Source organism: Centrocercus urophasianus, unplaced genomic scaffold (assembly GCF_019232065.1).
Source record: "Centrocercus urophasianus isolate 14NV4802_14NV808 unplaced genomic scaffold, USGS_Curo_1.0 seq_13, whole genome shotgun sequence".
NCBI lineage: Eukaryota > Metazoa > Chordata > Aves > Galliformes > Phasianidae > Centrocercus > Centrocercus urophasianus.
Window position 1 is genome coordinate 43290102 of NW_024884475.1, and position 26940 is coordinate 43317041.

Consider the following 26940-nt stretch of genomic DNA (forward strand, 5'->3'; position numbering starts at 1 on the left):
TTTCAAGGTGAGTCATCAATATACACAGCATCCTGGACTCCTCCTTAAGCAGCTTCATGCAGTGACATACACCTCATCTGAGCAACCTAGAGTTCATAACATCAGGATCTCCAATTTTGACCCAATCCCTTCAAGCAGTGCCCCAATGATAGATTTCAACTGTTGAACCTTCCCAAAGCCAGCTGTACGTGACTACCATTCATACCACTGCTACAAAATCTCAAGAATATAGCTTTATTTTCTTTTCCTTGTTTTCAGCATGTAACAAGTGGTGTTATTTCTTGCAGATTCTCAAGAGTAGCATGCATCCCACAAGCCCAATGGAAGCCAACTCCATAAGAAAGAGAAAGATCCTCCCTCCCATCTCCAGGCACTGTCTGCCTCGTGCAGATATCTTGCAAACAGAAGGAGGAAAAAAAGTCTCTATGCTGCTCTGAGCACATCAGTATGAATTTTACACATTTTCATGGAGTAGAAGAGAACAAGTCATCCTCGGAGAAGCATCAAGTGCCCAAGCAGGCACTGGCATCAGAGGTTCCTCTTCCTATTCAGTTTATTCATTCAGTTTATTCATTCCACATGTATCACCAGATATTAAGCTGGGTTTCAAGTAAAAACACATGGGTTTCAGTTACTAACGTGTCCGTTTTTATTAATATCACAATCACTGTCAGCAATTGAAAAGAGGAAGACCAGTTTCTCTTGGTTTGAGGCTATGCTCTGGATATTTATCAGCTTTCCAAAAAAAATAAACCAAAAAAAACCTATTAAAGGTAAAGGTCTTTCCCAACACACATCAAAGCTTCGTAGCATTTAAAACAGAGCTACTAAGCTGGACACACAATACACAAATACCTTATCCCCAGAATTCACATTACTCTTGGCATCAGGCAACTGAGTCCTTCATCCTGCACTGGACTTCCTTTCCCTTGTGAGTTTCCTCCTTATCTTCCTCAAAATTCCTAACTACAACATGTTATATTTCACAAAATCTACACGTACTGGAAATGGAGCATGCGTGTGCTTCCTTACACTTGGCACAAGTGACAGCCCTAGAAGTACACCTGCCATACATTATTGATACATTAGGCAGTAGTAAAGAAGTCACAAAACAAATGGAACTCCAACTAATCACTGATTAACTTTCAAACTCAGTAAATAGTTCTAGAGTTGTTAACTACTGAACTCCATCCAAATAAAAACTTGAGACTTCATAAATATCAAATAGAGCTATATTTATACCTTCTATTTCCTTTGGTATTTATAAACATATACCTTTAGCACTGAATCTTCTGTTACAAAACATCATCTCAATCATATCCACACAGTTATTTCAAACATGGATCTGCCATGCTTTGACTAACTCAAACAAACACAACTTTTATTGCAGGTCCTACGAAACATCCCTTCACCACATGCATTCCTATCAGAACTAGAAGTTACAGAAATGAAAGATTAAAAAGAAAAATCAATCCCAAAGATGAGCCACCGCTTTGCTGGCCTCTTGCACAAACTAAGGCTGCACCAGCCAGAGCAGCACATCTACACAACCAGGGAAATGACAAGATCCATCACTAAGGAAGCAGTTTCTCATCTAACTTATCATTCAGGGGCATTTTATTCTGGGCGATCAAATTTCCTCTTGTCGCATCATCTTGCAGAGTACACAGAGCAGGTCTTCTATGCCCTAGGTGTTTTTAACACATGCTTGTCTACCTGTGGTTTGGCCATATCCACTTCTGTGCCCAGAGATGCCCCATACTCTGCTTTAGTTTAATTCAAGTTCCAGCTTCTGGTAGAAGGACTTCTTCCTGCTCCTTTTAGTTATCTGACTGGGTAAAGATGGAATTTGAAACCCCATATCTCAGTACCATCATGGGGGCATTTGTCAGAGTACACAGAGCCTGAAAGCTCCACAGTTAAGGTTCTTGCGTACCAGCATTTTGCTGGGATGTTGCGCTCTGCCAGTTCCCTTCCTTCTCCTGCAGGCAGGGCCTGTCTTTTGGCTGTCATTACAAACCTTACAAACTAATAAACATGGAAATTGGACTATACTTTGTACAGCCTGCCTACAGTGCTTCATTGTTTAGTCTTCAACATTTTAACATTAGGAGAAAATCTCTAGATATGTGGTGAAGAAGAAAGGATAGGAAAACAAATGGTCATTTCTTTCCATACAACGTAAGACTTTCCTCTACTATCACAGTGAAGAGAAAAGGCATTTCTTCTGCCCCCATCAGTCATAACATTTAAATCACAGGGGCAGCCATGAAATCTTATGCATCATTTAGATCTTTGATGTTGAAACGACTACGCAGTAAAAACATGTTGGCAGGACTAAAGTGCCTGGTGTCAAAAAGGAAACACTGATTTACTTTTTTGAACAGTTCTTCTCTTTCATGAAGCTGAATTATCATAATCCCCAAGTTATAGCTCTGATGAGTAATTACTCCTGCAGCATGGTTAGAGAACTGCTACTCAAAATCCTCATTAAAACACTTATGCATTTCTTCTGTCTTTCCCTTCCAGCTATTACCAATTACAATGATGTGTGTATAAATATACACATCCTTGATGATTATCCCTCTTTCTCTTGCCTAATTCATTCAGTAAGGCCACAGTTCAATGCTTTTGAGGCCACAATGGCCTCAATGGGAATTAAGGCTGACGTCAGAAATAGTGAATTGTGGCTTCAGTGAATGAATTTGATGGGTAAAATCACACTGAATATCATTGAGAGACCTCCTACTCATGCAGCCAATGGCAAGCTATGTAATATGAAATAAGGACCTCACTTTAAGTACAATCAGTAAAGTTAATGGACCATTTGAGACATGCTCTTCTGCTGCTGCTTTAAGGAGGAGAAAAGCAGTTTTATACAGACTCTCTCTATACACATGTTTATATGATTATACAGTGGGGTTTTCTGACCAGTGTGAGAAGCTATTTTGTTTTGTTTACCTCACCTGCAGCTTGAAAAGTCAAAATACATACACACTCCCATGAGACACTCTTCAGCTTTCTGAAAAGAAATATATTCCAAGATAATAAAGCTGATCATCTAAATAAAAATATTGATGAGCACCCATTTATTTCCAATGGCCCTCAGAAAAAGAGTCCTGGAATGAGCTCCTGGAAAAAGAGCAGAACCTAGATTTGTAGCTGCCATTACAAGCTCCTTACAAAGAGAAGGCTGAGAGAGAAATACCAGTAGTACCACCTGCTTTGGAATGCTATGCCTCTATTAATAAATCTTCAAAAGCAGAAACTTCAGGAGCAAGGCTGTTCCTGGTCCCCTCTACCTGAGGCAGTAGCAAGGGAAACGCACACTGATAAGACAAGAGAAGGACAATGATTCCATGCAAGCCCCTGGGAAGTCTGAGGTAATATCAAACTCTTAGCAGAGACTTGTATGAAAATCAAAACAGCCCCTCTATCTGGAAGCTTCAGGTAAGTTATGCAACTTCCTTAAACATCTCTGACCTTCCCACTCAGTTTGGTGCAGAGGAAAGGCATTGCACCTTTCAATTTCCTGTGTCTCAGAAAAGAAATTGGACCTGTTTCCACAAGAGAGCGTTAGAGGTGTCTGACAGATGTGCACTGGTAGGAACCTTTTCCTTGCTTCTATGTGAAAATAAGGACCTTCATATTATAAACAGACTCAGTGTCTCAGGATGGTCATTTAATAGAGCCAACATTTGTGGGCTTAAGACAGCAGCTGATTCAACTTCTAAAATTCATTGGACAGGAACACCCAACTTGGAGAGCTGCATCTAGAAGCAAAACATCACCTAGAATGTCTCCTCCCCTTCCATTAACCCTACAAAGCAGCTCAATAATATACACCATGAAAGGGTAACCCTCTGATACAAACAAGAAAAAATATATCCACTTTGCTCTCCGCATAAAGAAATGTATTTATTGCCAGCACAAGACAGACTAGAAAAGGTCCTCCATTGAATGGAAAGGCTCATATTGTATGATATCTTATTTGTCTTTTCTGAAGAAGATACAAGGGAGATGCCACACCCACAGTATTTACAAACAGAAACTGATTTTTGCAACACAGTGTTTCCTGTTTTGCTCAGAAGCTGTACAACTCTGAAATCTTAATGGTTCATATTCACCCTTTGAAATGTCTAAGGCGTACATCCAGGAAAAGCAAAACTAACAGGATGTGTCTCACTCTGTAAAAGCATTTTAGCATCATAAGATCATTGACAAACATCTCTACACAAGAAGGTAGCAGAGAAAACAAGTACTGAATTTCAAGGGCAGATAGGCTGTGCAGTAAAACCAGAGCATCAGCCATTCTGTAGGAGATAATCCATTTTATCTCCAGCAAGGCAATCAGAAACAAGAGTTAATAGTTCAGCCTTAAATTGCGCAGTATTATGAAGATGCGAAATTCAAAAACTGAGCAATTATCCAACAAGAAGAACAAAGGCTCAAAACAGTGAGAAATCCCTAACCACCTCTCCCTAGAAAAAACAGCTGCATAATTTTCTGGCTTTTCCTCAAAATACACAAGGTTATCACTTTTTAACATTTCTCTTTAAATTCACATTTTACTTCTCTGTTAGGGAACACAACCATGGGTAGAAGATTTACAATAGGACACCAACACTTACAAACATGTAGGCTTTAAAAAAAAAAAAAAAACAAAAATATTTTCAAGATCAGATCTGAAGTTGTAACTGAATTACAGACAGACTGCCTCAATATTCTATTAAATTCATCCAAAGCAAGCAGCAGTAAAAGTAACTGAACAGTAGACAAAGCTTCTGAATACAATTATTTCTTCCTATGTAAGGTTGCACTATATAAAACTACTTGTAAACCTCCCTAAGCAAGAGAGAAAAGTCAAAGCTTCAAAGGTAAAAAATACAATAGTTTTCCTAATTCCCTATCAGCACTGAGGTATGCATGTCCCAATTCCTGGGCAGAAATGCCTTTTAAGAGCAATGCCTCTGACTGTGTTTGGTCCTGCTTTTTTTAAAGTTATCCTAAAAATGACACAGAAGAAAGGTTTGCGCTCACTTGCCTCAAGCAAAAGAGAGCACAGATGCTGTTTTATGAATTTATAACAAGGTTCTAGGAAAAGCTCTGAAGATCCAAGGCACCAGCTGTATTTGCTTCCCCCATATATTCAGATGCTCCTTTTTTCAGCCAAATACTACACCACAATAACCTTTAGTTAGCACCACGAGGAATCCTGTACCATTTTCAGCAATGAAACTTGGACAAAGCAACAAATAATTGGGATAGTCCCAAACTGACCTGAAATTTCAACACAACGAAGACATTCAGCCACAGCATTTCCATGGTAGCCTTCTGAGAGCTGGAGCTTCCCAGGGATCGCATGCTCTACAAACAACTATCAAGAGGACGACTGCCCCAGTCAGACTAAAAAAGTTCACACCCACACTACATACCTACAGCACTACCAAAGAAGAAGAAAAGTAGCGTGAAAGCTTTATAAGTTACAGAAATACAACTGTAGTCAGAGACTGCAGGGTGAGAACAGGTGAGCCTGCTCTGAGTAATTAAGGCTCCAGGTGCTCTCACGCCTTGCTCAGACACAAATGATGCAATTGATTGCAGCTGGCATATGAATTCCCACTATCACCCACTAGTGAAGGGGAACTGAAGTCAGTCACTTAAAGCAACTGTAAACACCACTTTGTTGCTTCAAAAAGTACCTGGTTAGAAGGGAGATGTGTGGACATCTACACTGCAGGCTTTTAAATGCTGCAGAAGTAAATATCTCTAGGTCTGCGAGTTATACAGCATCCTAGTCTAGGGTGAAGACTAAATGAGGAGTCACAGGTGTTAGAAGGGACCTCTAGCAATCCCCCAGTCCAACCCCCTCATCAGGTTCCTCCCTGCCAAGGTCTTGCTGAATGGCAGCACAGGCTTCTGTTGCATCATCAGCAAACTTGCTGAGGGCAGGCTCTGTCTCCCTCTACTCTGCCCTGGTCAGGTCTCACTTGGAGTACTGTACCCAGTTCTAGGCTCCCTGGTGCAAAAAAAAGACAGGCATCTCCTAGAGAGAGTGCAGTGGAGGGCCACAAAGATGATAAAAGGCCTGGAGCATCTCCCCTGCAAAGAAAGGCTGAGTGACCTGGGTCTGTTTAGCTTTGAGAAAAGAAAACTCAGAGGAGATCATGTTAATGTTAGTAAATATCTTAAGTATGGGAGACAAAGGGATATGGCCAACCTCTTTTCAGCAGTCTGTTGGGACAGGACAAGTGGAAATAGCCATAAACTTGAGCATAGGAAGTTCTACACCAGTATGCAAAGGAACTTCTTCATGGTAAGGTTGACATAGCACTGGAATGGGCTGCCCAGGGAGGTTGTGGATTCTCCTTCTCTCTAGATATTCAAGAGCCTGGGAGCCTGCTCAGTAGGGAGCCTGCTTCGCAGGGGGGTTGGACTCGATGATCTCTAGAGATCCCTTCCAACCCCTACAAAATTCTGTGATTCTATCCCTTCACCTAGCTCAGCGATAAACATGTTGAACAAGACGGGACCCAGCACTGTGCCTTGGGGAACACAGCTACAGGCGTCAAACCAGACAGTGCCATTGATCATGTCTCTCTGTGCTCTACCAGTCATCCAGTTCTCAATCTACGCCACCATCCTCTCATCTATCCTACACTTCCTAAGCTTCGTTACAAGGATGTTGGAGGAGACAGCATCAAAACTGCTGCTGAAGTCAAGGTACACAACATCCATTGCTCTCCCCTCATCCACTCAGCCAGACATGACATCATAGATGGCTACCAGATTGGTCAAGCATGATTTCCCCCCAGTAAACTCATGTTGACTACTTCTGATAACCTTTTTTTCTTCTAACTGTAGGAAGACATTGTTGGAACCTGAGCTATCTACAAACTGTTTGTTTCCTCTGTTTACGTTTTTGAAAACATTTTAATTTTAAGGAATTTACTATGTTCACTGGCCCTATCCAGCGCTGTATGGGAAACAGTGTGAAATTTCTTCTGACAAGTCACAACACACAATTGTAGTCCAAGAGCTTCTCCTTTTGTAGACCCACAGAATGGCCAGGCTAAGAGTTACTCCACAGCACACAGGTTTTTAGTAAGAAATGACTCCAAAACATCTTATCATTTTATCACAGTTTCAAGTACAATATGCAGTTCATTCATGCTAGGGAGTTGCTTATCTTGGATTGAACAAAGCCAGGGTTGTTTAAGAGCAAGAAATAGCCATAAATTGTAATCACCTAAATAGGAATATTTTTTCATAAAATACTTTTTATGTGAACCTTTTTTCACAATCTGGTTAGGTAAATTGTTATAGCCACTGTATATTTTCAGCAGTTGTACCTCTAACTTAGAAATAATGGTGCTGTATTGACCACAAGATAACCCTTCTTCATTATGAATAACATCAGAGAATATATCTTTCATACTTTTTTGCTTTATTCAACAGTTTTTGGTGTGCCTGACCTTATTCTGTTAATGTTAAGCAGAATTAATTAAAGCGACGGGTTTTTTTCCTACTGCAACATATTTTGCTTAAAAAAATAATGTATCTCTCCCTGATTAATTTTTCATAACTTAAATTATTACCTTTTTCCAGGGTTGTCATTGTTCCATATTCTTTTTTATGAGCCACAATTTTTTTAAAGTATAAATCTGAATCTGCTTTCCTACCATGAACAGCTGTTACACTTGCATAGTCCAGGCAGCGCTCCCAGCAGCCTGGAGCTGAAAGTTTGGCACTGTGACCAAAACACTGTGCAGCCTAATGCATGTGTTGTGGGGCTGAGGGAGACATGCAGAGACTGCTGGGCCAAGAAACCAGCATTGTGGTAACGTTTGTTGATTGCCAAGTTTGCACATCAAGGAGGAGATATTTGATCTCATTTCTGTATGCACACAGCTGCTTCAGGTTGCAGCTGGCTATTTTTCACACATGCCACTTTTGTAGTAGGGAGTCATCTAGGCTCTTGAAATCAAGGTATGCCACAGATTTCTGGGGCATGTTTTGTGAATGGTTTCCTTCTTGTTTCATCACTTCCCTAGAAAGGCTTGATTTGTGCCTGCATTATATGTGCTTGCACAGTTTAGACAGCTGCAGTGAGGTAGGGAAGGACTCTCCTGATGAGTCTGTGTATGCAACGGGATTTATACCTGTGACTCTGCTTATTGTGGTCAAGAATACATGTTGCTTCCTAGTGTATAGAGAGCAGCCCTCTGAATTCTTGGGCCAAATATGGAGTCACTTCCTTTGTAATTAAATACAGCATTTCTCTGAAGCTTTATGTTTTAAGAGACATGATGAAGGTGAAAAACTGCGTCAAGAAACTACAGAGGACAACTCCAGTTCCCAGAGCAAACTTAATGAAACTGAGATAGCAGATGGCACTGGTTTTATGAAGTTTTAAAAGAATTACAGGATAGGAAAAACATTTTCCCCAGTCCTAAAATGTTATGAAGTAACAGCACTGGCTTTAATGTGACATCATCCCTTCTCACTTCAGGCCATACTTTCTCCACCATACTGTGGACACACTTGTTGCATAGCTCCATCTTGGAGCTAAATCTTTGCTAATCTGTGCTAAGCATGTTCCAGTCTGATTTCCACTGAACAGAATTATTTCCTGGACTCTGTAAGCATTAAATGGATTTGACCAAGACACTTTGTATGGAAAAGCTCAGTATGGAACTATCTGCTCCTGAGGTTATGCTTTCCTCCTACTCAACAATGCTATCTTCATTTCTTCATTGTTGCCAGGGGATCTTGCCATTTCCTGACAATTCATGTACAGAAGCAGACAAATTAACATAACTAGAAGGCTCACCTGTGCAATACTGGAAAAAGCATTAAAAAAAAATACACCTGCTTGTTTTTTCTGTTTTCCTGGCAGGCTCAGAATCCTCGCATAGCCCTCTGTGGATTCTTCCCCCAATTATTTGCAGCATACCTAATACGTTTGAAATTAAAATGCAGTGGGAATAGGACAGCGTGGTGGTTGATAGTTACAAGCAAGGAAGTCTGGAGTCAGAAGTGAAGCAGTTAAAGCAGCAGCAGCAGCATGTTTACTAAGCCATTTGAAGTTGATAGCCCACACGGCCCAGCTTTTTTCTCTATCTTCGTAAACCGCAGTGAATTGATGGAATGACCTGGACTTGATCTTCAGGGCAATATGTCTGATGGCACCACTGGATTGATAAATTGATTCAAAACTATTACCATGGTGAAAAAGCAATAAGGTCATAAAAATTGCATCAGCTGGCTAAGTAAATCCTGGCATTTCATGACAAGTAATGCAGAAGAATCGCAAGAGGATCTGGGCATGAGGCTGAATGAGTGAGCGAGAAATGACTTTGAAGAGCTCATCATCTCCGATCTATTCTTCCTGCCAGCGATTCATGCCTTCGCATAGTGCCACTTCATTATGGGGAAATAACTGTACACTTCTAGCATATTCCTGGCCGTCCCTGGCGGCCCCTGGAGGACCCTTAGCTGGTTAATACCTCATCATGGGCTTCATTGAACACTTTAATCTGCACTTGTGTGATCAATAGAATCCTGGTGTAAATTAAAAGGACAATTTCATGTAATCAAGCCTGTTAATGCTCATTTTGAAAACCATTATTTGTGGAAGGCATTTCGAAGAAAATTACAAAGCGACAGGCTGATGCACTCAGAGCTGATTCCAAAGGAGGACTTTTTTGTGACTGTGGGCATTGGGTTGGTGGGGGCCCATGAGCAAATATATTGCTGCAATGGGGGAAGGAGGCAGGAAGAGGTAGAGGGGTGGTAGAAGAAGCAGTCCAGCAGGAACTTATACCTGCTCGCTTGCCTTCATGCCAGGAAGAAAATGAAATTTTCCAGTGTTCTATTTCTGTGACAAATTCAATTACTGCGGGGACTTGTTCAAAGCGGTGTAACTTCCAAGAGGTAGAAATTGAAAACCTGGCAGCTAATGAAATGGCAAATCACTAGTAAGTTAAGACAGGGGCTGTCAGTCAGCTCCAACATCCAGAGAAAAATAGTCCCTTCCTTCCTGTTTTCAACAGGCTGCCATCCTCCCCAACTTCACTTTAGAAAGCAGAACAAAACTTTCTAGGACACCTCAGTAATTATCTTACTGGAGCTTAAATAATCCTCAATGTCACATGATGCTTATTCCAATATTTAATAATTACCCAATCTCTTCTGAAATAAGTTATTGAACTAGAAGTGATATATTTGTCTATTAAGATCAGACAGGCACTAGCAGACCTATCGAAAGGGAGCAAGCAGTCTAAGTTCAGGCTAAAGAGACTGCAGCACATAAGACCTTCAAGTGCAAATAGCTCACCTTTTTACTTCCAGGACAGGATTTATACAAGCTTAAATGAGAAAAACAACATAGCAGAGAAAGCTATGCAAGCCTTTCCAAAATAAACTGTCACATGACAATTTATCTTTGAACAAATAGATAAAGAACTCCCCTAAATGCATTTTAATTACACAAGAAGTACTCCACCAAGTTTAATTGTAATTTTAGCCACCACTACCACTCAGAAAATTCCAGACAGAAGAGAAATCTAACAGGCCAAGCTAATCTTGCAGTACTATTCCCATCTCCAAACTTGTGCCAGTGAGGAGCCTTCATTCTCAATAAATGCCTGCCTCTTATTCCTTGCATCTATATGAAAAAGGCCATAAGCAATCTGACCTCCTGCATCTGGTATAGATTGGTGTTAATATCAAGCTAAGACTGAGCACCATAACAGCTCTCATAGCTGTCAATGCTGAGGTTCTACCATGGCAAAGGGGCTTACAAGCAAAATAGCCACAAGGCATATGCATTTGCCACATGTCTTTATGCCACTATTTTTCTTCATAAAGTCATCTAAGCTTCAGATGATCCCTCTGTTGCCATCCAACCTATTTGGCTCAATTGTCCTGATTTTAGTTCTCTTCTAGAAGGAGCCAACATAAATACTCAGGCAGAGTTAGATAATAATAATAATAATTTTAAAAAGCACGTGTGATGGTGGGATTTACATAAAGATACAGCATGGAAATATATTTATTTCTTAATAGCTAGATTTCTCAGAGGCCAGAAACAGATTGGATGCATGCAAAAGGAAATAGGTGTGTAGATTCCTTACTTCAGCCATGTTTTCTTTTTGTCTGACCAAGCCCAGAAATCTGTGGAAAGACAAGCTAATTGATCTAGGAATCAGAGGGAGCACACTAAAGTGCTCAAGATTAATCAGAAAATACAACTAAGTAACTCCAGTATTAACACACATCTGCAGAAGAGAAAACCATGAGGAAGGACACTAATAATGCAGTATTTCTATTTATTTTTATCTCATTGTCTGTTTTGGAATGAAGCTGTTTTCACTCTGAAACTAAAGAAAGCAAGAGGACTAAGTCTTGGTTAATGAGGCTAATCACCAGGAGATGTCCTGTGAACTTGACAGAAGTTTTCTAACGTCTGTGAAAATTTGTGTTGGCTGAGCAGACAGAAATTCAAGTTCAGCATATTTATTTTGAAAAGGACTACAGAAAATGAAAGGAAGTGGGAGCAACATGAGTGAAAAGAACAGAATTTGACCCTACAGATTTAGAGAAATAAATTCTTCAAAGTGAACTGAAAGTAGCAAAGATGTCTCATACTAAAGACAATTCAGATTTAATCTATAGAATTTTTACCAAGTTATGTAAGAAAGCAATATGATCCCAACTTTCAAATGTCCTACACAGTTGTAAAGAACAGTAAAAGAAAAAAAATCTATACAATACTACAGACGGCATACATTTTGTATGAACAGTAATAAGTTCCACATTCCCTTCTCCAACAAGTCAATTGAACTTCATAGCAAACTTAATGTGTAAGACATCAACCTGGACCTAAGGAGAGGATTGCATCCTCATGCTGAGAAACAAGAACTTACATAGCATTGTTAAAGGAGAAACATATTCCATACATACGGATAAATAAATCCAATCTGAAGACAGAAAAGGAGACACTTGGACGATATCCTTTACATTCTACACTTACATTTTTTAAATATTGCAGTACTTAGAAAGGCCTTTTAAGTATGACTACCACATGAGTAATTTTGAGTGTGATTCATTCTTATATGAAATATTGCACTAAACATTCTCTGGACCTGGAAATACTAGCTTTGGTTATGGCTGTTAATCTACTTGGTCTCACTAAAGAAACAAAGCTTGCAGTCATGCTACCTGCCTGTACTTCTGTCCCTCCCCAATAGCTTTTCAACCCAAGAAGAAATTCAGACCAACTCTGATGGACTATCAGTGGTACCGAAGACATAGAGCTCCAACTGCAGCCAAGTAGAAGAGACAGGGAGAGAACAAGCCCCTGTCAGGGCCTCGGGAGAGATCAAAGCCATGACATACGCTCACCAGCAGAGACACAAATGCTGTTGGACTCCTTTCAGAGAGTGCACACAGAAGCACATTCTTGAGACAGACCCACACAGAGCCAGACTTTATCAGCTCCCCTGTTAAAAGCGTTGCTTGTTCTACCCATGCAGCTCCTTCAGCAGTGACCCAAAATGACTCCCACAGTCACAGTACCCTAGTTACAGTGAACTGGAGAGGCGATGGAGGAATGAAATCACTTTCATGTAGGAGAGATGTACGGCTAGAATAGTTTCCTTTGCACTGTTAGCAAGCCCATTTGTATCACAACACACAGTCACTTTATGCTTGATGCCAAGGACCTGCAAAAACGAAAACTGCAATAATCCAGCAGGAAAAAAAAAACAAATCAGTGTGCGTTCTGACTTCCAGGTTGTGGAAGCAACCAAGCACCTGGCACTCACTTCACTTGGGCTTTAGGTGCCAGTGTCTTCATGGTAAGCAGAGGGCCATCAGGTTCACTGCCTACTGCTTTTGTACAAAGTAGCTTAGTACAGAATCATCTTAAGCATGCATTAATTATACTGCACAATGTTTACAATATGCAAAAAAAGTTGTCTTCTCTCCTACAGAGAGGCTGACCTCCACCCAGGCAGACTCTGAGTCTCCAGCAAAGCTTTGCTGAAATCAGCAGAGCTCTGTAGAAAGATGGCAGTTCAGCATGGACTGCAAAACCGGGATTGAAACCCATGTGAAGGGACAAAGAAAAATAGTGCCTGTTTTAAAGTGTGTTTGAGTCCAACTATTTACTGAATAATAAATTATTTGCTAAAAGTCTAAGATGAACTGGAGCCTTATAATGATTTTACTATTAATTCAATCATTCTAGAGTTCTTGGTTTTAATTAATTGTTGTCGGCATAATTATAAAATATATTCCATTTTATAATGAGTATAAAGTTCTGAAATACAAATTGAAGGTACCTCACGTTTTTAATAGTTGTTTCTTAACCTTTTAGGGCATCTTGTTTTTTGTGGTTGATGGAGTCAGTGTGAGCTTTTTTTCTTTTACGTATAGGACATTATCTCAGATATTATTGGTCAGACAACAGGACAGATTGTGTTTGTGTTCTCCTTTTTTCTCTGCAATGCTTCCATGCCATGAATACAGTTATTGTAACACATCCCACTCTGGCACTCAGCTGATACACCATTTATGGTCTCCATTCACTCTGTTCTGCTCCTTTTCACCTTACTTGATGTCATCTTTAATAAAGCAGCAGAACAACTGTCGTGCCACTCCAGAAGATGTCATCATCTCATTCCGAATAAGTATGTGCCACAGCTTTTTCTAAAAAGAATCCAGCAAACCAGTAGAGTCAGCATAAACCTTTAGTCTAACAACAGCTGCATGCTAGAATCATACAATTGCTCAGGTTGGAGAAGACCTTAAAGATCATCAAGTCCAACCACAAAGAAGAAATGTGATAGAACAGAATAGGGTAATGATACTTGCTTCTGTGCCCAAATTGTTGGAATAAGACATTAGCACTCAGATACCTACTTAAGCAACCTGCTGTGGGGAACTGCTATAGTAGAGAGTTGGACTCAGTGATCTCCAGAGGTCTATTCCAATCTCTATGATTCTGTGATATATACCTGGAGAATATATTCCAAAACTAATTGTAAAGGGGGGGCCATGCAAGAAAAACCTGAAGTCTGCCATGACCACACTAAGGTTTTGAAACATTCTTTCTACTCTCCTTCCACAATGTTCCAGTAATTAACTCCTTCTGACTTCACTGGGAGGCACCACACAACAGTTCAAGGATGCAGCCTTGATTCATGGAAATCCCCACTGCAATGTGAACGCATCCCTGAAGGAACTGTTCTTCGTGGAGGGTGAAAAGTTTCTAAGAACCATGAAATTAAATGAGGTATTAAAAAAATAGAGTTAAATGTAGAAAATGAATTAATAGGATTGTGATCTTCAAGAAATAGAGACTTTTTGAGGGTGAGAAATAACAACAGCCAGTTATTCCTGGAGTCTGTTTATCTGGTATCCATCAGTTCACCACAAAGCCAGTAATGCTAACTCTCACAGTGCTTCAGCAGTGGAGTTCCTTCAAGATGATAAATCCCATTCCTGAGATCCTTTCCCAAAACATACACTGTTCAAGAGGGCAGCTCCCCCCAGTACAATCCCTAGGAGTTAAATTCAGAGCTTGCCTTCCCTTGAAGGTTCCCTGCAATCCATAAGCTTGCTGCTTAATTGAAAAGTAATGAAGATATCCATGCGTAGCATTTCCCCCAAGACTGCTGATTGCTATAGCCAAGCTTTTTCCTAGACATGTTAAGAATGCTTAACGCTCTCACATCCCTCAGGTGTTGCCAGGTAGCTTTCTTTACTAGCTACCCAAAAAATGACTCTTATCTGTCAGAGGTGGCTGCATACTCTGAAGATCAGCCTGGTACTTAACTTGACTATTAAAAAATATTATGTATCCACCCTCCCTTCAGATCAGCTGGGGAGGATTTAGGTCTCAGCTCAACATGTGAGCTAAAATAAATAAATCACATTTTATACAATCATATAGAAGAGAGCAATGAACAAAGCTCATTACCAGTTTTTGACAGAACTCAGTATGTCAGCAGCGCAAGCCACACAAGGGTTATAATATTTTGCAGTGCAAGACACCAAAACCTGTCTGGCTGGCTTTGAAAGGCAGCGTGCTATCAGGGAACACAAAAAATTAACACCCTCTGAAAAGATGCAAGGTAAAAAAAACACCTTGTAAGGAGGTGCTGATAGCATCATCTCTGTAGCATAACTTCAGTGGGGCAAAGTCCCCACACTTCTTCCCCCAGAGCTCTGAAACGCCTGAAAGGAGCTTGTCTAGATTTCACACCCCTCCTGTTGCTCAGCTTCTCTTTGAGCTCAAAGCATGGTGAAAAATAGCCATGGACAACTTTTGAATACATGCTCCAGGATCTTTTAACCATTTTCTTCTCACATATGAAGGAAATATGACTTTTTATAAATCTAATCCCCTCCCACCTATCCATTACATGTATTCAGGGCAAGCATATAACACCTGTAACTCTTCCTTCCCAGACACTATGAAATGTGCTTGCTGTTGCTTTCTTTGCACACCTGGAATAACTTCTGACCAAGTGAGCACCTTTTTAATGGCATCATTTCTCATTTAATTCATTTTCTTACTGATTTATTTTAAGAGAACTGTCTTTTTAGCTCTGATGCTGTTTTCTGTCACAAACAGAGAAGGAAATAGTCCACGGTAGGTCAGTAATAACAGAAAAAAAAAAAAAAAAAAAAAGTAATTAAAAAAAAAAGTAATAACAGAAAAACACAAAATGGTTTCCTCCAGCCACAGAATATTCAAGACTGCAACTAGTAATAATAATAGGAGTTGGAGGCATTTTCTTTTCATCCATGCACATCTCCTCTTGTCCATGAGAACAGTCACGAGTTTCCATTAGCCAAAGATACCAGAATACTGATGAGACTCTGGGAAGAGCTCTGTTCTTTATTGCAAGTTGGCAAGACTTGCTTTTCTGACTCTATCCCTTGCATGCTTAAACACCATTTGAAGTGGATGAGAAATACAATTAAAGCAATTTCATCTTTGCAGAAAAGGGTATCACATGGATGAATCAATATGCCTCAAAATATACATATAGAGATGAGACATAGGAAACCATCAGCTGCAGGAATTGAGGTTTTTCAGCCTGGGGAGGTTAAACTGAATGCATGACAGAACAGTCATAAGATACTTAAACATTTTGCTGCAGACAGGAAAAGAATGACTTGTTCTCCACATTCAAATGGAGAAACCAAAAAGGAAGGGCCATAAGCTGCAGGCAGAGAAAACCAAATTAGGTTTTAAAAAAAATCCTTTCTAACACGAAAGATAATGAAAGCCATGCAACAGACTGCCTGGACAGGCTGTGAAGATCCTGGAAAGGAACACCTTCAACCATTCATTGGTCAGACGTCTGTCAGGAAGGACAGAGTATCACTGAAACTTCTCCAGAGAGAGAGATGCTCCATAACATCCCTTTCACTCAATATTCCTACAGATTCTGCAGTTACATTAGGAATGCAGCTGGGGAAAAAAAAAAAAAAAAAAAAAAAAAATCATGGCAGTCAGATGAGAAAGCCTCTCCTTTAGGTAGTGAAGATGCACTTGTGTCTCAGTAAGCGGCTGTTTTCAGACAGAGGAACAACACTAAAAATAAAGTCTGGCAAGGCCTGACATCGGTACTACATCTTAAAGCTGAGAGCTGGCATTTATAGTTTCTCAGGCAGTAATGACACAGCCATTTGCTCAGGTGTACCCACATTTTTGGGTTGTAAATAGCTCAGTGAAAGGACTGTCCCTAATTGTTTCCAGCCTTTTGTTTGTACACCACCTAGAAGAACACTGCTGACCACGCTGAGGCCATGGTAAACTGCAATAGAAAAGTTAACTGCCAAGCTAAGGAAAGAGACAAGCATTTAAAGGAAGTTTATGTGACTGCTAGAAGCATTCATTTGGTAGAATCTACCTTTAATGGTCTATACATTTAATTAAATTTAGTCAACTGTTTCCTGAGGGAAATCACTGGTGGGAGATGACTAGGGACCCATAAGAAACCCCTTTTAGAGCTCTGAGTTAAAGAAACAGGTCAGGGGGGAAAAAAAAAATCTCCTCTACAGGAAATGTTTACTAAGACCTCTCTGTGGAGATGGAAGGACTCAGATTCCTAGGCTTTCCAGACCAAGGCTCAGTTAAGAAAAAAATTTTTTAAATGCTAAGTAGGCAGAGCTGTCCATAAGACTGTTTGGTTCAAGAAAGTTCAGAGGTTACTCTTGTGATAGAGAAGGCTGAGGCTCTCATGGAAATCATGATAAATGTGTTTTCCAATGTAGTGCCCTGAATGCCAGCACATTTTTTTGCTGAACATTATAGGGATACTTTGCCTACTACATAATTGATTTTCCAGTAAAACTGAGCCTCCTTCCTGATTCCAATAGAAATCTGCAAACCATTTTCTTTGATTATCCAGTACTGGGGTAGGAAAGAAAGCTCTGAGAATAACAGTTGAACTGTGCACGTGTGTTCACATAAACAAGGCTATTTGCAATGTCCAACAGGTCTCACAAATCACAATAATACTTAAGGAACTGAATGCTTCCAGCACATATTCAAGTATTCAAACGTATTGTATTCAGCACAAAACTTTTCTTGTTATCCCAGAAATTTCCTCTAATTTGAACAGAAGCTACCAAAGCCTCCTATTGACAAAGAGCTGAGAAACTGTTCCATTTATGTATTTGCTTCTGAAACTTACAGAAGATGTAATTTGGAATAAGTCCTCAGGTAGGTCAAGACCATGCGTGCTCTCCAATCTGCATAAGCACTGCGTACTGTACACAAAGCATCATCTGACAGACTAGAGGCCTTTTCCAACCCTAACCATTCTATCATTAGCCTGTAATCAGATAACATATCGTAAGTAAAGCCTCCTATTAATGTATTCCACACATAGGTCATACCAACAAATGCTATCTCTTCTCCAACACAATGCATTTAGGCTGTAGAATCTGATGCTGTTTAAGAGTGCTTTGGCCCAAGACTCCAATATACATTGTCATCCTCCTGACTCTTCCAGTCATAACAGGAATTCAGAAACAACGAACATAAAAAGAAAAGGTGCTAGGTGTGACATCAGCCTGTAAGTTGCTGGATTTTTTTGCAAAGCATCAACAGCCAGCTGGCCACATCCTGTTCTTAGGTAAATGTTCCCATAGCCACATGAGCCCATGCTATCATTTGACTGTTTCTAGATAAGCAAGTCTGTACTGTTTCAGTGAAGAGAGAAAGTAGTAGAAAAGCAAATATCTTTAAATGCTCTGCAAAAACTTTCCTATCACTGCTAGCAGTGCAGTGTTGGCAAGCGATGGGAGCATACTGCTGAAATGCAAATGCTTATTCCTCTGAGAATGGATCCAGGTACTACAACAATTAAAACACAATCTACTGGAAGAAAACAACAGCCTCTAACACCAAAACTACTAGAAGGGACATGGCAAGAACTTGAGGCACCTGTATTCTTCCAGTAGTCTGCTCAGCTCTCAGAGAGACCCACTCACACTAATCTTTGCTATTTTCCAGAATATTCTGAACCAAAACTGTCTCGCAATGTAAAAGCGCATTACCACTTCCTTTCCTTTTTCCTCTGAAATAACCTACTTCGCAATCACAATTTCCTTCAAAAGTCCACAACACGTAGGGGGGGAAAAAATGAGTGCACGAATAGCAGGAATATGTGGAGAAGGCAGGTAGAAGGGACAGCATGCATCCAAGTGCCTAAGCACTTGCCAGAGCCCTGTTGCAAAGCAAGGTTTATCATATTGCAGTAGCGAGGGCATTGACTGCTTTAATTCAGAGGTATGCATCCAGGGGCTAAGGCCTTCTTGTCATTGATACACTTGACTGGCAGGCATGGATCTTCCCTGTCAAAATATCCAAGAGTTTAAGTAATGACTAGTGCCACTTGAGTGGAAAAAACTAGGCGAGCTGTCAATACAACGGGTGTCAGAAGCACATTGTTACTCATCCTAATCACAGTAATTGTACACAGAGAGAGGCAGAGAAGAAAAGGAAATGAATGCCTATCTGCTGGCAACAATGCAACTTCATTTAACCTTAACAGACCAGGCATTGATATCATTTCTTCCTGGCACTCTCTGCGATCCTGGTGTCAAAACAGCTTCTCATTTGCAATGTATGACAATTTCCTCACATCTGAAAAGACACTGCTGCAAGTCAATAGACTATAAATTGCACTTGGAAATGGGATCATCTTAACTAAAGCCTGCCTGCTTTCCCCAGGAGGCCCCAGCCTGCTCCCCCTCCTTTTAATAATTTGTATGTTTAGGTGTTCGGTCAATTTACTCTACACTTGTAATGTCTTATAGCCAAGACCATCAATCAGATTCGGTGTGACAAAAATATCCTGCTACAATATTACAAGTTATTAAAGGGATGATGGGAGAAGGCTGCATGCATTTACCGTGTCCCTTTTTTCTCATCTCAGGAAAGCTGTCACAAACCTGAGCTGGTGATTCATCTTCCCTTTGCTACCAACAGGTAGCGGCCAGGAGTGGACTTGGATGAGTTGCTCTTGACTCCCAACCCTCATTCCTTCTCCAGCTGCCCACTCCTCCCTGACATTTTTCCCCCTTCTAGGAGAAGGCATAGCACACTGGCCATTGCAAAGGCTACGTGGGTTATTAGTTCACAGCTTTCAGAAAAACAAGCAAAGAGTCCCAAAGAAGTTCAGTTTCAGTTAAAGGTCTTCCATGAAGGGCCCCGTCACAACCTGTGACATTGCATTTTTTGAGGCACTTACATTTAGACCAAAAACATTTTGCATCAAGTTCTAAAAGAAATGTTGTCAAAATGCTTCCATTTGTATATTATTTTCAAAAGTTTTAAAATTAAAATTAAGTTAGAATACATATTATATTCTTATGTGTGTAAGAAATACATAAGTATTTTCAAGTCTCAGGACTCACCATTTTTCCTGAGCTTTAAGCTGTAGGGCAAAATGGGGAAGAGTGAAAGGGCAGCAGCTGACTCCTCGGTTACATGGACTACAAACTGTCTGCACTAAGGTGTCTATTTATGACACTGCACATCACCACCAGAGCCACATGTCAATTCCAAAATTGAAAAAGAAAGGGCTGAAATAAAGTAATAAGCACAAAGAACAACGGGAGGCCTGCATGCTGCCCAGGGATTTCTGCAAGTGACAGTCCAGGTCAGGAAAGGTCTGAAAGGATGCAGCAAGCAGCACACAGATGCTGGGAAGAGCTACATGATCTTTCTTCCTGTGTTTTCTTTAGTGGGAGAGTCACCTTGACTGCTTGTGACAATCTAGCAGTCTTTATACTTTAAACTAATAGTCTTCCACCAAGACTGCAGTACTTCCTATCTTCTTTTGCAATAGGAGCAGTGTTATATGCCTGATCCAGAATTCCAGCATGATATCCTCATGCTGGCAGATCAGACACACAGAAAATCTCCCAGATACTTACAGTCTGCACCACAACTGTGAAGCAATCATGAATGGGGACAGTGTCACCCTAACAATGAAATACATGCCTGTACTGTATACGTACATGCAACTCTGCTCAGGAAAAAGAGTCACAGCCCAACTCACCAGCACACTGTGTGCTCAACAATGTCTGCTGTGTACATTGCTGAAGTATGTATTTACAAACAGACTCAGATTCCACCCAATTTCCCCATGCTGTGCTATGTTTTGTTCCTCTTCATTACCTACGTACTCTGATCAGCAGATGCCACTGAAAAGCTCCCTGCTACTAAATGACAACAGGCTGTACCCAGTGATGACTGAACTGCAGAAAGCTATGTGTGGTACTCACCCCTAGCTTTGCTCAGGAGTGAGTCTTCAGCAGGACACTTTATTTAAAAGGTTTCTGTCACTCACAGAGTAACTTCTTGCTTTATACCTAGAAAACAAGCAAGGGAATCACAGACAAGTTTTTCTGATCCTTTCAGTTCTAGATACAATATCTGTGAGGTGGCTACTGATTTCTGCAAGGGAGTGGACACAACAATCCTTAGAATCCTACTTTTTCAAGAGGCAGATACCTACCAATTGCAGTGAAATTACAGAATCATAAAATGGCTTAGGTTGGAAGGGAGTTTAAAAACTAGCTCCAACCCTCTTTTGTATGCAGAATTGTCACCTACCAGCTCAGGCTGCCTAGAGTCCCATCCAACCCAGCCTTGAGCGCCTTCAGGGATGAGGCATCCACAGCTTTTCAGGGCAAGCTGTTTGAAATGAATATAAGAAAATCATAGAGCCCATTTCCAATGTCATTTCAGTGTGGAATCCTCTCAGTCTCAGAAGACTGTTACACTACATGCCCATTACTCAGATTCCTCCACAAGATGGCTTTGTTTGCACAAGAAACAAGGCACACAAGTTCCACAGGACTCTCCTGAGGGCATTTACCTTCAAAAAGGTGTTTTGGTCATGGACAACAGCTGCAATCCATGCTGTGAGTTGGCCCTACAGGCAGCACCTGCAAGACCCCTATGGCTGGCACACAGCACAGAATCTCTCCAAACCAGCAACTCGTGTTTGTTTTTCACTTGTTACTGGTGACTAATGTCAGCAATGTTGTTGGGATGTTTAAGTGCAATTTCAAGCATGACTGGTTTCGTATGCTGTTTTTTTTAAACACAAAAGGTCACGGCCGTTTTGTTTTGCAAGCCATTAAGGAGGAAATTCATAAGGCTCAAATCCACAGTGCAAATTAATACACGGCTCAAAACCTACCATGAGATCCACAGTTGGCTTTTTTTCAGTGCATTGCACTTCTGTGATTTAGGCAGTCCCACAGGGGATTGCAGGGCAACAGCATTGCCTTGAAAACTGAAGAGGAGGCGTACAAAATTAGTGGTTTTTATTTTTTTTTTAGCAGTGGCCATTTTAAAAACAAAACAGCATTCCCGACATAACAGGCAGCCTCACTAATTTACTATTATCTTGTGTAGCAGAATTTGGACAGCAGCAGCCATGGTGTGAGTTACAGCAAGGCGTGCTGTAGGATGCTGTGATCTTTGCACAGCCAGCCCATTTTTTTTATATTGAACTTTGAACACACTGCAGCGTCTGCGCCTGTGGAGAGATGGCCCAGGAAACAGCTAGAATATTAAGTACCCCAATATATGTTTCCCAAAGGAGGCTGGTGCTAATATTATACATTGCAACAACATTGCCTGAATGGTTTATTAATGGTAGCAAAACAGAGTGAATACGACATACAATGATAATAACAATAAATGTTATTTATATGGTGCCTACCCGCGACAGCACTCTAGAGGCCTCACAAAAATACACTTAAAATGCTGGCATTGCAGTATTAAAATATGCCCAAAGCTTCAACAAATAAAATGGATGTGATGTTTAAAATGTGATTTACTTATACGCTGTTCCCTTAGCAGCAAATAGACATTTTAGAGGGACAGACCGACATTTTTTTAAATGGCTGTCAATTTCATTTGCCCGTGCGTTTGGAAGGCACCTTACAGCAATATGAACACACTTTGAGCACAAGCCATCTGCAGTCAGGTTCCTTTTAGGACTCAGAGCAGATTCCAGGGCAAGAGAAGCTCCTGAAGCAACGAGATTGCATTATGTATGCATGCAATTATAACTGCAAGGTAAATAAAAGTGAACTTAGCTTTAAAACGTTGCTAGAGCACGAGACAAGTGTGACACAACCCAGGGATACCTAACCACATCTGAAAGGTTTATTAAGAAACAGTAACAAGACTTTGACCAAGGCCCTATTTATCTGCTAAAATCCTTTCCTTACACACTTCATCACAGCAAAGCTAAGGGGAGCATCAGCTCATAGCTGTAGCTGAAGACTTCCCCCATTAAACACTCTCAATTACGCACCAAGACATCATGTGTTGCCTCTCCTCATCTTCCCACGTCAAATACATTTAAAATGGAAAACACTGAGCACACAGGGAGTGTGCACAGCATAACTCAGTGTCCCTGTGCCCAACAAAAGCTGTTTTACAGAAGTGTGCATGTGTATTCATGCTGCCATTTTCAAGAACAACTATTCCAGTACCACAGAGAGCACACTTTGGGACAGATTGAGCAGACACTTGGCTGCAAGGAAAACAATCTAGTCTGAACTACACTCCTGATAAAAAGAGTCACTTGCCGTTTTTGTGGGTTAACCCTGGTACACAGCCAAGCCCTTCACTGTTGCTCAATCGCTCCCCTCAGTGGTAAGGGGAAAAAAATGAGAAAACTTGTGAGCTGAGATAGCTTAAGAGGCATGGAATACCCCTTTGATCAGCCAGCATTCGCTGTTTCAGCTATGTCCCCTCCCACATTAGCTGAAACTTGGGTATCTTAACAACATTGTTTTGGTCACAGATCAAAAACACACTGCCAGAAGGGTGGCACAATAGAAAAAAAAAGATTCTATCCCAGAGAAAAATCACTGCACTTTTAGATACTTTAAATGTACTTCAGTGTGTTGGGTTTTGGGGAGACTTTCTTGTTTGTTTTCCTAAAGACAGTAAAAATCTGAGGTCACATTGGACTCCATTGGAGAACCTGGCAAACAGGTGCAACCTGGCAGTAAATTATAATTTAAAATAAATAATAATCAGCAAAGTATTAGTTAATTCCAAGCAGCAGCATTTCAAAAGCACAGGAGAATATAACCTATTTTCTCTGTAGAACACACAAATCATTACAGCAAACCATGTTTAATCCCAGGGACTCTCTGTCACCATGTAAAGACCTACTGCTATCCCTCTCCATGCAATAAGCGTGGCATCCTTCTTTGACTGTGAACAATGAAAATTTCTCCTTTATCAAAGAACCCGAGGGAGAAAAATCATCTTGTCTTTGCATAACACACCACTCATTTTTATGCTTTATATAAAATAATAATGAATGTGGAAGGATCGCTAAGTTCCAAATCAATCACAGTCTTTTGATGTTATTATTAACTGCACATACTCCATTCTTGTGGTTTATGGTATCATCAGAACCCCTCAATTGATTTATACCCTGGTGATCTAGTTGTCTCAATTCATTATCCCATATTTAATTAATATATCCCTCAGAAGGAGTTGTCAAAAGACAAAGTTAATTACAGCAGCAAAAAAAAACTACTCAAAATCACGTGTCACATTTTAGTTCGGTGACAGCTCCTACAAAGGAACATTGAAGCCACTTTTGTACATTTTGCTGCTTCAGTGAATAACTACTGTTGTATTTTCCCGCCCAAAGAACACAGCAGACTAGTCTCTGCTATTTACAAGGTACTCCAGACTGAAAACATTCTCACTACGTTACTATATCTTTGAACTAGGCTTCAAGTCCTGATCCAGAAGAATGAAGAAACTGGCAACAAGTTATTAACCTTATTCATCAGATTCAAGTAGCACCCTTTATTGGGGGAAAGAGAGTATCATACCTGGTATATAAATTCATCAGAATTTTATTCAGAATTATTCCAGCTGTGCAGGCAATTTGTTCAGAAATGCCTTCATCACATTCAAACAAATGGCTCCTTCTGGAGGAATGTTTGCAGAAATTGTACGTTTTTAAGTTCACGTTGGAAAATATTGATATAAAAAGAACACTCTAAGTTTTAACTATAAATATTTTCTGTGGGAACTGGATTCCAAGAGTTGCGTTTATCCAGAGGTGTAGGGCTCACACATTCTACAAAAAGCTGCCTGGCTTTTCTCAACTTTTGAATATTTTAAGCGATGTCCGTGGGAATCCAGTGGCAAATAATTGGCATTTTAAGACATATTTACAGACTTTTAGTGAACAATTTTTAATTGCGAATACGCAGATGAAATTCTATCTTTTTCCATGTATAACTTAAAAAAAATAAAAAGTCAGTCTTTGAACTGCATGCAAGAAGTAAGCTGACAAACTCTGCTACGTATGTAGCACTTGTGCTTTTTGTCACAATTTGTGTCCTGCAGTAAATCTACTGGGCTGATATTTTTAATACTTTTTTGTTAAGGTTTGTTTCTCATATTCCTCTCTTAATATGGCCACATACATTTGTTACTCTAGGTCTAATAGAGAAATAGTAATTCTCAGAAGGGTATCAAAGTTAGAAATATAAACTTGCAAAAAGTGATCTAAAGCTAACCCAGGGATGAAAATCAACATTACAACTACTCATACCTTCCACCACGTAATATCTTACTGTACACAGCATACATCTACATTCTTTCTCAGAAACCCCTTCACAAATCTTAACCATATAGTTGATTCAAAGACCTTATGACAAAGATTCCTGCACCTTTTGGACTAATCACCACTGTTACCCTTCAAATTTTCACCACTTGCACCATTGCTACTTAGAAAGCAGTGATTATATAAATGTTATTCCAGTTTACAGATCTGCAAACCTGCCACAGACCACTTACTGTGACCTCATGAACCACAGCCCGCAACTTGGGAACGGGAGCTTTGAGATTCAGTTTCCAGCTGTGTGTGTTTACCTACCATACACTAACTGCACAACAGAAACAGCTGTGGAATGAATTGTATTGCTACAAAGCAGTTGAGGACACCCACATAAAGAAGCATAACTCTGCTCTTGATTACAAAAGCATTATAACACGTATTTTATTTCCTGAAATCTTTCTTTTGTTATCATTCTCAAATTCTTAAACATAAAAGGGGGTTTCAGACATCAGTTTTTCTGATTATCGTTTCAAGAAGATTTGACTATAGTGTTTCTGACTGCCACAGTGCACCACTATGACTATGAAATATGTCAGACCTTCCCTTAGAGCCCCAAAAGTTTCAAAACTTTCCCAATACTGCTTATTTGGGACGTGTAACACCAGCATCCACGACATAGTGGATGCATGTCGACTCAACATAGTCATAGCACAATGAAAAGTACCTCTGTCTGTGGACAATAATAATTAACCTATCAGACAGGAAATCACACTCTAGCATCCTCCTAAACAAGGCTAGTGTTGCTTCCTGAGCTGCCTGGACATGAGCTTTGTGCCCCAAGCAGGAGCATAGTTGTTGTGATCCTCCCTAGAAGACAGTACTGTGAAAATGATCTGCAGGAGAATGATGGTACTTCACTCCTTAGTCCCTCAAGATAACACCTTCAAAAGCTGCTGGACAAAACTAGATTCCTTAATCAACATTTAACCATTTGTTGTCTTGATCTTGCAAAGCACTTAATTGCATTCTGTCTGGCAGTTCAGTTCACATCCAGCTGCAGCTCTGCCTACAAAACTGATTACAGTTTTCAATGCTTTGCTAAACTTCCAAAGCTGACCTAAGAATGCTACTGCAAGAGTTGCCTGGAACCCACAGACTCCACCAGCTCCCCTTTACTGCAGTGTCCCAAAAGGGGATACAATTTCCAGAGGCACTGCAAATCTATGATAGAAAGAATTTACTGATGATCTCTATGTTATTCAGACAATTTAGTGAGATTATTTTAGTTTATTAATCATTTCTGAGCAGACTTCAGCTTCTTATTCATGTATTTATTATTTGCCATAGTCTAACACACAGCTAGTGCAAGCAAGCATTAGCAAGCAGAGAAAACACCTTCAGCCCTCAACTTTGGTTACTTCAACATGTGGCAGAAAATAATTAAAATGATGAACATAAATAAAGAATGTAAATAAAAGACAAGTATAGTTAAATATATGACAATAAACAAAATTATTAATTCTTTAAAAATTGAAAAAGGAGCTTACTGACCAGAATCAGAGAGTTTGTCTTTTGGGATGAGAAGTAAATCTCTCCCATCTCTGTCTGGCATGCTCCAGGAGCCACATGTTTAAGGATAGAGCACAGCTTTCCTGCAGTGCTGCTCTCAAGTAACAAGTGAACTCGTGCTGGCATTGAGATACAGTGATAACAGATACAAACTAAGGAAAAAGGAGAACAAGTCTGTATGGGATGGAGAGTATCAATATTCTTTCATCAA